Source organism: Pseudorca crassidens, chromosome 4 (assembly GCF_039906515.1).
Source record: "Pseudorca crassidens isolate mPseCra1 chromosome 4, mPseCra1.hap1, whole genome shotgun sequence".
Classification (NCBI taxonomy): Eukaryota; Metazoa; Chordata; class Mammalia; order Artiodactyla; family Delphinidae; genus Pseudorca; species Pseudorca crassidens.
The window spans coordinates 65,712,969-65,724,876 of record NC_090299.1 but is presented as its reverse complement, the minus strand read 5'-3'; positions in this window follow the sequence as shown (position 1 = coordinate 65,724,876).

Sequence of the window (11,908 nt, the reverse complement as noted above, 5' to 3'; positions counted from 1 at the left end):
GAGAATCCCTGGGATGCTAACCCATGCCTGAAGGCAGAGGGATGGGTTGGATGACTCCTTGAAGTCCTTGGCAACTGAATATGTCCAGGATTATGATTATGATTATGTTTACTTATTAACATTTATACTGGCCCATTTTAGTTGATTAGCACAATGCAATTACTAAAAATCTGCAGCTAAAAGTTCTGGGAAACGTCTACATTGCTAGGAAAGTCCAGATATGATATCATTTCTGATTTTCAATAATTTCATTAAATAAACAAGTATATTACCTCCATGTTACCACTGTCTCTCAGCATAGTTTCCAACGTGATGAAGAACTCAGTCTAATTGCTTAAAGTGGGGGCAATGAGAGTTAGTCATCTTCAATTCTTTGCTAATCACTCATTAACCCCTCTCTGTCTATAAAACAAGAAAGATAGTATCTAAAAGTGAAGAAGCCATGGATGACCTGAACATGACTGCGTGTTTGCTCTCTTCTTGTCTCTGATGGGTCTAGTCTTGTGGCCACAGCTTCTGGCCAGGGCCAGACTCAGTGGAGCTTCTGGCCAGGGCCAGACTCAGTGGAGGCTGAGGCTGAGAGGGCAGAGACCTGTGAAGTGGATTGGAACAGGGGACCCTTAACCAAAGACCTCTCTGTGTTTTTGAAATGCAGCCATTAGAGATTGATCCTTCTGAGGAAGACTTCATTCCTTGTTAAAACACAAATTCCTCTAAAATTTGAAATTGTTAAGTGTTATCAGCCACAAGTGAATGAATAAGGATTAATTTTCCACATCATTTCTTTAGAGCAGTGTGTCTCAAAGTATGGTCTGGTGACCCCTGGAAATCCCCAACATTCATTCAGGGGAGTGTCTGTGAGGTCAAGACTCTTCTCATAGACATATAAATACATTGTTTACCTCGAGCAGGCTCATTCTCCCTCAAGTGTGCAGTGAAGTTTTCTAGAGGTTACATAGCATGTGATACTGAAACATCTCAGTGCAGAAGCAGATAGGAGAACCCGGTTGTCTTCTATCAAGCTAGGTATTTAAAAAATAAATCGCAAAAATGTTAAACCATGCCACTCTTCTAATAATTTTTTTGTTTTGGATAATATTTTCATCAAAAGTATTTTGTTTGTGTTAATATTTAATAGGTTTTTATTATTTTTGTGTAAAATAATGAGCAAATATTTTGTATTTTTCTTAGTTTTAATTTCCCATGTGGCAAATATCAACAGATTTAACCCACATACACAAAAGTTCTTTGAGATCCTCAATGATTTTAAAGAGTACAAAGGGTATGTCAATTATATCTCAATAAAACTGGAAGAAAAATAAATAAGTGGTTATTAAAAAGATGTGTAAAGGAATGCTGGGACCACAAATGTTAGCCATAGAGAGTGTCAAAGTGGAAGAGGACCTTAGAAAGTATCAGATTCTTTCACCCCATTTACACATTGAAAATTGAGTCCCAAAGAGTTAGGATGACTTACCTGATATTCTGGTTACCTATCGCTGTGCTATACACCACGCCAAAACTTAGTGTTTGAAAATACAATAATCATTCCTTTTTCTCTCCAATATGAAATTTGGACTGGGCTTGGAGGGATGACATCTCTGCCCCACGTGATGTCTGGGGCTTCAGCTGGGGTGCAGAGACTGGGGTTCACTAGGCATCTCTCTCTCTCTCCCTGGTCTTCGCTAGTGGCTACTGGGGCTTCCTCACACAGTGAGCATTCCAAGAAGCTGGGGTGACAACAGCAAGGCTTCCTGTGACCTAGCCTCGGAAGCCCCATAGCTCCTACCACATTCTATTGGTTAAGCAAGTCACTGAGACCAGCCCAGATTCAAGGGGAGGAAAGTTAGACTCCATCTCTCAGAGGGAGGAACATCAAAGACTTTTCGGCCATCTTTAACCTACCACACCTGAGGTCCTAGAAATACTATTAGAAGAACTAAAACTAGAATCCATCTCTCTTGAGTCTTTGTGCAGTATGGCAACGTTGACAGTGGTGCATAGGAGGAGGATGAAAAGAAAAGACCAAAGTGTGAGGGCACTGTGTGAATGAAGAACGTTTCAGGGTGGAGTCTAAGCAGTTATGTGAGCAGCATGTGCATCTGGGAGCCTGAAAGGGAGGCTGCTAAGGAGAACAGGGGTCATGGACTCTCTGATACAGAAGAGAACTTAATTCTTTCTTATGATGGCTGACTCTCCTCAACGACTTCCCTGCTAGTTGTCTCTGTGTTTTTAATGGTCGGTTTGATTTGCAGGGCCACCTACTCTGCCTCTGGGAAGCTTTGATTATTACAACACTTTCCCACAGAGCAGAAATCTGTTTCCCTCTAACTTCTACCCAGCGGTTCCAGTTGTATGCTTATATTGGCTTAGGGTCATATTGCAAAAGTCTTCTACATGCAGCTCTATAGCTACTGTAGCTCTTATAGTCCCTGTGAATTCTTTGATTCCAGGTTTCTGACTCTTCATTATAAATTTAAAAATTCCCCTACCAGTCAGGACACTCTCCTATAACCTACCCCAGTTTGCCAATTGCTCTTTCAAAGTATTCTCCAAGAGGGAGCTGAACAGCCCGCTGTCGACAAGCACCGCCATCACACACTGTGCCGCCTGCCATTATCCGTGCACATTAGTAATATGTGATGCACAACCAAACTCCTACATTTTTTCATGTGTGCTTTACCAACTGTGCTTCTCCCAGGTGGCTGTGTGCATGTGTGTGTCTGTGTGTGCTTGTTTTTGTTTTACTCAGCTGTGGAAATTTACATTTATCCCTAGAAAATTTTATCTCAATAAGTCCAACTTGACAGTATCTTTTTGGATCCAGACTCTATCACTAAGACTACTCATTGTCTCATTTAGCTTCATATAATCTGCAGGTTTGTTAAGTATTTTTTCTATACTTTGATCTAAATCATTGATTAAAATGTTGAACCAGACAGAGCCCTGTGTCACTCCGCTAGAGACCATTCTCTATGCTGATGTCAATCTACTGATCAGCATCCTTTGGGTTCATTTATTCACCTATAACTGTTGTTAATTCATCTAATCGTCCTATCGTTTAGTCCATATTTCTCCATCTTGTCCAAAATAATACCATGATAGGCCTGGACAAATGCCCTGCTGAAGTCCACATACATTATGTCCACTGCAATCGGCTGTTCTCTACATCGACTATCCCTGTCAGAGGAAATGAAGCAAATCCGACTCTTCTTCAAACACACCACGCACTTTGATGATTCCAGGGCTTTGCTCGTGTTCTTTTCTCTGTCCAGATTTTCTTCCGTTCCACCTCACCTGCCTGCTTATTTCTATTGCTCAGATATCACCTCCTTGCTGTAGCTTTATTCCTTAACTCCGGGCATAATTATTTCCCCAAAGCTCTTTATACACAGTACCATGTCCTAGTTGTCCAAACAACTAGGACAAGTTGTTTGTTTTTGCGTATTCTCTTCTCTCTCATCTAGAATGAGCTATGTCTTATTTAATAAATATATGATGACTTTAACTAGTCCCTGGTGTCTAGTGACCATCACTTCCTTTCCAAAATACTTGAATATCACTCATGCCAAAATCCAATCTAAGACCTGCAATGTGGTCTCTAAATACCAATTCCCACTGAAAAGAACCAGGGCTCCTTGGAGAAATGGTTGATTCCAGGTCTAGGCAAAAAGTATAAAAGAGGAGCCCGGGGCCATCTTGTACCAGCTACAAGGATGCTATCAAAGACAATTAGTGTCCTGTCAAAAGAACTGAGAAGCCAAATGGAAGAGGCTTCCACTGGTCAGAGTTTGGATAATTTGAGCATAAATAAGAATAAATATGCAATAAAAGAAAATACATAAAGTATATTTAGACCCATGAGTACATAACGCTGCAAAACAAAACAAAACACAAAAAATCCACTGATGGTCTTTGAAGGACACCAGGGAACAAACCCACTATTCTGAAAACTGGCACATAAAGAGAAAGATTTCAGCATTTTCCTTAACTTGTCATACTTTACCATATCTTAGATATCCAGTAATTGATAAGGGAAGGGTTTTTTTTCTCTTTATAGAAGTATTCTAGCTAATAAAATAACAAAAATGATATAATTAGAATATTACCATTTGCATACTCTAAACGAATAAAATCATTTAATCTAGGCAATGCTAATCAATAACTCCTAAAATCATTAGGTAAAAAGCTCATGGGGAACTTTATAATGGATAGTTCCAGCTGATGATACCCCAACCTTGCAGATCAAACCTGACATCGCAAAGAGAGAGATAAGGATACGGTGCAAGAGGAAGTACACAGCACCACCTGTGAAGTATCCTCGTTGAAAAATCGAACCTGAACCTGATGAAGCCTCTAAATTCAACTCCCAGTTTACAGAAATAAAAAGGGTTAGGATTAAACAACGCCACGGGGAGGCTATCAGCTAAATCCAGAATGTGGGTAATTCCACAGCACCTATGACCCATTGTCCTTTAAAACAAATTGTGAGGAGGAAAAAAAGGGGAGGGGGGAGGACCTGAAGATCAGAAGAGACTTCGGAGATGTGAAAACAAATGCAATGGGCAGGACTTGATTGGATTCCGATTCAAACAAAACAACTCAAAAAATACTTTTTTTGTGACACCATCAGGAAAATGGAACACCAGATATTTGAAGATATTAAGAAATTATAGTTGATACTTTTGGTGTGATGATGGCACTGTGATGATTTATTTTTAGGGGAAAGCATTCCTTATCTTTTAGGGATAATACTGAAATATTTAAGGAGGAAATCATATGATGTCATAGAAGTGGCTCAAAACCACCAAGTCAGGGAGACAGTGGGAGTCAGAATGGCAGGGTGGAGGCGGGGTGGGGATGGAGACACAAGGTTGGCCATGAGTGGGTAATTGTTGTGTCTGGATAAAGGTTCATGATGCTTTCTTTATATTGTTCTCTTTCCTTCATATGTGGGAAATTTTCATAATACTTTAAAAATTCAATCTAGCATTTTACCTGAATTTGTTGTTGAGTTCATCAGTCTGTCATCTTCAGAACCCATGTTCTTTCCTTTTCTGAAAGTTTACGGATTTGCCAGAAGAGCAGTCTTTTCGTTTCTCTTTCATCCTTCATGATTCCACGGAAACCACCAACCATCGTTTGGTGATCTCACTGGTGCGTTCTCTCTGGCCCCTGCGACAGAGACCTTGCAGAAGGCATTAAAGTGGGCAGGACCCTTCACAATCACCAATGGGGCTCTGATCCCTGTCACTAGTGTTCACACTAATCCTTTCTATTCCGAAGCTTATTCTCTTTGACAGAAAAGACAATTAAAATTGGAGTTTTCTTTATAATTTGGTCTCAGCATTAAAATAAAACCAGTTCCAAGTAATGAATTTATCTTTTTTTATCATCTAGTTCTAAAGATAAGAAGAAGACCTCTTTGTCCATCATTAGATATTTATTTTTTTAATAAAGCTGGACTTTGGCATTTTGACTCTATTCTTACAGGTCTCTGTTATCCTTGGAATTTACCTATTTCTGCTTTCCTTCTTTTCCGTAGAAAATAGCAGAGTAAGAAGAGGGTGGGCAAAACTTCTTTTATGGATACTATACAATGCTTGTGAGTATTGGAAGGCAGATACTATCATATTCTGCTCTGCAAATAGAAACCAGTGCCACCTTCCTGGAAGGCAGTTTTGCAACATGTGTCCAAAGCTTTCTAAACAGTGTATACTCTTTGATCCAGGAATTCCACTTTTAGGGTTTAATTCTAAGCAAGAATATCATGTGGATATGCACAGAGATTTAGCTAACAGGGTGTCCAGAGCCGTGCTTTTAATATAGTTTAATAATTAGAAGCAAACTAAATGTCCAACAGAACAGAGTTGACTAAATAAACTATGGTTTATCATGCAGTGTAATACCACATAGCCATGAAAGTGTGTTAGAAGAATATTTCATGAAATGGGAAGATGTTCATGACACATGATTTAGGGGGGAAAGGAGATTACAAAGCAGTATGTAGAGAATGCTTCCCATTTAAAAAAAATCATGTTTACACATGGAACAAAAAGACTGAAAAGTTATATTAAAAAGTTAAAGTATTGATAATTATCACTTTTTAAGGAATACATTCCATAACATTTTCTATAATGGATACTAAGTACTTTGAAATAAGAAAAAAGTAATTTACAATAAAAATAGGAAGAGGGCACCCAGGGCCAGCTCTGACCACTATGCAGTGCTTCCTTTGTGGGGTGCAGTCTGCTTTGGCCTGACCATCCCCCAAGAACAGTCGTGAACCTCCCTTGAAGGGTTTTTGCTGTCCCCTCCTGGCGCGCAGAGAAGAGAGGGCAGAATCAATTACTCCCTCGGTTATAAGGGAGCTTCAGCAGCTGGTGCGAGGCTTCCTGCGCAATGGCTGCTAAATAAGGCGTCTGCCAGGAACACAGGCCTGGCCAAGGCAAGCCTGAGAAACCCCTTCTGGCTTCAGCTCAGTCTCCGGAAGGGCACGGTCTGGCTCCACCCTGGGGTTGTTTGCTGCTTTGTGGCTCACCTCTCAGCGGTTAGCACTGTTCATTCAAGAGGTTTCCCTGGGGTTTGGGTTAAAGCTGTTGGCCTCTGCTCTGTAGTCTCTTGTGTGACTCACTGTGCTGTTTTGTCCATTATTATGTCCCATTTCCCTGCTAGCAGCCTCCCTGCCTCTTCTTGAAAAATCTCTCTTCCTCCTCTATTTCCCCCCAAGTCCAATCTCCAATGGTGAAGGTTTAACACAAGCAACAGAGTTAGCAGTGAGCTTGTGATTGTAACCCTCAACTCAGAATTCTCTAGGCAGTAGTTGAACTTACCCCAGTAAACAAGGGGGGGAGAGAGAGAGAGAGAGAAATGTTGTGTGTTTAAAAAGAAAATTAATATTCTCCATTATATCTAACTGGGGAAATACTACAAACATGCATCACTGTAAGCACTTTATTGTCTTCTGGCTCCTGAGGTCTAGGACACGTGGTGCCTGTCCCTGAGTACTGGATTACATTTGCTTCTAAATTCTGAATCAGCTGAAATTCACATTAAAATGCATGAAGCTGCAGCATATTACTGGCAAACTCCACAAACTTCCTAAATAAAACAAAGTAATATAAACAAACAATAGGATCTTTTGAAAACCCAGAAAGAAGAATATGTTTTAGAAGTTTCAGGATTCTCAAGCATTTTTATATGTATTTCAAGGCTCAGCAGTTTAAGTTAGTGAATGACTCCAGAGCTCCTGACACGGCTCTCACTTGGCTCCCTGGGCTGACTCAGATAGAAGATGGTGTTATGGACACGAATTCTGTGTATGCCAGAGGCAGCATAGAGCCCTCAGCTGCCAGGAGCTAGGCAAGCTTTCCTTGTGGGTGGAGGATATGGACACCTACTTGGTGCGACAGGAGTCACACTGGGAGGCGCCACCTAAAAGAGCTACCTCCACTTCTAGAATGCCTGTTATTCCACCATCCGTGATTCTTTCCTCTGTGATACTTGGCTCTTGGCATCTTCATTTGAAAATCCTCCCAGAAGGGAAATACACACAAAATCCTAAGACCTTAATAAAAAGGATGAGGGACGCAGGACGATCACCCTCCTCTCTCCTGGTTTCCACGTCGTGCTCTTCCCTAAACTCCTTTGATTTCCCACTAAACACACTGCCCCTTGTGTTCTCTCTTTCACAGAGAAATACTCGAGGGGGAGGTTCTCAGGCAAAAGAACCAAACCAAACCAGAACAAAAACAGAATGTTAGGACTTAAAAGGACCACACAAATTCTTATCCCAATTCCTGAGGTAACTAAGGTCCTTCTCCGGATTGAGCAGTGACAGTCCAGGGTGCAGTCTCGACCCTGCAAACTCAGAGCCCGCCTTTTGTCACACTGCACCATGCGTGGGGGTCTCCACCTTCAGCCCACTGACTCCCACCTCCACTCAGAAACCTGCAGACCTCGGGTTTGCTCCATCTCAAAAGTTAGCTTTTCAGACACTATCTGAACCACTTCTACTCTAAAGTGCTGATTTCTAGAATATAGTAGGTATTTGACAAATACGGGTTGAATGAGTGAATGAATGAATGGTTGACAGTACCACGAGCTACCAAACCCAGAGAAGTAAGTGTGCTAATGAGGATCTCTAGGCCCAAGTTACAGAAGTGAAGATCTTGCTAGCAGATATGGGGGAGAGTTTTTGTTCTGAGGTGTCCTCTTGGACTCTCTGAGATCCTAGCACAGGGCAGAATAATGTCCTCTGCCTGCCCTAAGACTCCACTTCTGTAACCTCTCTTGAATTCCCTTACTTCTCTTTGTCCTACGTTGCTATTTTTTTGGCTTAGATACCCATCATTTCTTGCCTAGAGTAGGGCTACAGCCTCCTAATTTGTCTCCCAGCTCCCCTGCTCCCACATTCCCTCCCCCCCAAATCATACTTCTCTGCATCCCCAGTCCTGCAGGACCTGATTCCAGTCTATCTCTCCTATCTTCTCTCATCACGCCCTTCTTTGTGCGCCCCTCCCCCATCTCTCCTGTTCTAACAGAAAACTGAAGTGAAATATTTCTAGATTCCCAAACACTCCATGCTCTCTCTGGCTTTGGAGTCTGACCAGCACTGATTCCTCTACCTGCAACTTCCTCTTGTTCCACACCACCACCATTTTCTTTGCTCCCTCCTATTCACCCTTTAGTAGGAGGATGAGTCACCTCCTAGGGGAGGATAGAGGATGCCGCCTCTTCCAGAATCCTTCTCTGATGCTCTAAGAAACTACATGTCCATTATGGGTCTTCTGGGACCTCTTCTGCAGGTCATCCTCACATCAGAACTCAGGCTGGCAAAGCAGCCACATCTGGAGCTCTGTCAGCTACTATTAAACAGGGCAAAAGGGAGAGGGTAGAGACTTGGACACCAGCCCTTAAGGCTCACCTGGAAGTCACACTTTAAACTTCCATTCAGTCTTCATTGGTCAAGGACACATGGCCATATCTAACTTCTAGGGGACAGGGAAGCCAAGTCTTATTGTGTGCCCAGAAATGGGGAGAACTGGAAGTATTTGTTCATCAGCGCTAGCAACTTAAACATTCAAGGAAGTTAAAGCCCAGCAAATCCCCAATGGATTTGGTGACCTTAATGAGAAATGTTTAATTTGTGTGAGGGTGGTGGAAGCCATATTACAGGAGGCTATGGAGTGATTGAGAAGTAAAGAATTAGAGACAATGAGAAGAGACAACTCCTTCAAGATGTTTGGCGGTCAAGGGGAGAAGGGAGATAAGTGGTGGGGTGGGGGAGTGTAGCCAAGGAAGAAAGTGGTGTTCATTGTTTGGTTATTAGTAGGAGTGTAGTTTGAGCATGGTTAGATGACAACAGGATACATCCAGATGAGCATGAGAGTGTGAAGATCCATGAAAGGAAGAACTGGGTAAGGTCCTGAGCCAGTGGAAGAGATTGGACTCCAAAGCACCGTGGAGGATTGGCTTTAGAATAGGCTTTCCTCCTGCACGCAGCAGGGACAAGAAAGGAGCAAGTGGCTGCAGATGTCAACTGGTTACGGATTGGGAAGTAGAAAGTTGAGGGAATCTTGTCCAGCGGTTTCTGTTACCACTGTGAAATTCATTTATATAAAGCTATCATAATCTGTTCCACTTGGAGAAATTTAGGAGGTCATTATGGTGGGAGGAGGGATGCCCCTTTGTATCACTGTGGTTTACTAGCACAATGGTTGGGAGGGTGTTGAACATTCTCTTTCTATACCGTCCTCCTCTTCTAACTGAGCCTTATTTCAGGCATGGAGGTTTTAACTGCCAAATACAATCCTCTAAGCCCAGTAAGAAGTGGCTCATTCTTAGTTGTTGGCAGTAGGAGTTTTAACATAGCTACGAAATAAAAATCTGTTTCTGTCCAAACTCATCTCAAAATATTCTGTGCTATTATCCACCCAAGAGGCTTTGTCTTTACCTTCTTCCTGTCTTCACCCTGAAAATGATTTCTCAACCCCTATGATACTGACACAGGTCTAGACATTCTCAGCTGAGAAGGACGATCTTACCTGACTCTATTCTTTGGAGCATGAAAAGATGCCTTTAAGGTTTCAGGACCTGCTACGTTTGGACGTTGCTACTCCAGTTATTCTGGCAGCTGCTGGGCCAGAAACTCATGATCCTCTCTGCAAGTGCTCTTCTGCGAGCTTGGTCAGGGCTCGTGATTATTTTTTTCCCTCCTTTTTCAAATAGATTTTTGGGGGGGGGTTCAGAGAGGCCTCCCTGCTTAATTTAATTTTGTCTCTCCTTTCTTTGTTGCAAGCAGATGTCACTTTTACATCTGTGACTCCGATCAAATACCCCATGTCTCCTCCACCACCAGCCCAGCAGATGTTACTACTATTAGCTAAACTCCAGCAAAAAAGGTAACAGGCAGTCGCTTCTGCTAATCATAGCATGCGGGAGGTGTGGAGGAGAGGAGAGGAGCAGCACTGGCCTCTTCCATGATGATGTCCTTTAAAGGATGGATACTGAGAATCTGTACCCCACCGCCTATTTAGAGAATAGCACTTACACATGGAGTGCCTCCGAAGTTCATTCAAATACAGAGACATCATCTATGACTTACTCACCAAGCTTTAACCCAAACTCACACAGCTCACCCAGGGCAAGTGCCTTTTAAAGTGACATGACCCTGAACACACAATATTTACATATGGGAGTAAAGCACCACCTTAATCATGCATAAATGCTGTGCATGATGTAAGATAAAACATAGAATTAATTTGTATACATACATGCTTTCTGGTGAATTCCTAAAAGATGGAAGTTTTCTGCCTGATTGCCTTATTTTCTCCCATCTGATGTCCTGGAACATGCTCTATGATTCGTCCACCCTCTTCCACATGCATTATAAATATACAATAGAAAAGACGTTGTCCATACACCATCCAAATCGCAAAGCCAAGTACTTAGTATGCAACTCAAGGAGACTCTACCAACATCATTATCATCATCATCACCATCATCATCAACATCATCATCATCATCATCACAGTACTGGTGGCTAACATTCACTGGATTCTTTCCAGGTGCCAAGCACTGTGTTAATCGCTTTGCATATGCTATTGTTTATTAGTTAATAATTGTCTCACAGTGCCAGAAATACAAAGAGTTTCTATTATGAAGCATGTGTATTAAAATATGGAAAATATGTTAAAATTCTAAAATGCTAGGAGGATGTCTATATCAGTGGATCTTCACACTTGGGGATGCTGTGGCTGGTTTCCTTTTATGTTCTGGGGAAGTAAATCCTGTCTATGTTATTTTCTTAGTGCAGGTGAGTGGGAAAGACTGCTGCCTGCAGCAATCTTTTGGAGAAACCCAAGGACAAATTTATTTTTTAATTCTCTGGTTGAGAGAACTGTTGGTTCTGAGTTGAGCCTCTGGTGGACAGTGGCTTTACTGTGCTGGGATAATTTGGACGCAGCATTAAATAAAGCAATCAAAAAGAAAATTCCTCTGAAACCCTCACTGGTATTTAATATTTTATTCATTCCCATGTTATTGTGCTTTGCCTGTGGTAAAACAGCCTCCGAGGAGTGAGGCATTAGGAGGCTGACAAGCGTTTTCCCATGAATTGCTACTACAATACAATGGCATTTTGTTTGCTGTTTTGTTTCCTTGTCTTCTAACATTCTTTCTGACTTTCAAGGAAAAAAAGAAGAAGAAAAAGAAACCCTCCTATGAATGGCAAAGAAAAGGAAAGAAAAGTTTCTTTTAAACTTTCAACCTTTTTCATTTGGTACTTGGTAGCATGTAAACATTTTTTTTCTCATGGTATATATGCTGGTAGTCTCTTCCCTTTTTTGTGCTCTAAATGGCCTCCCCCCCCCCCCCTTTTTACCACATAGCATTGCCTTTCCATTAT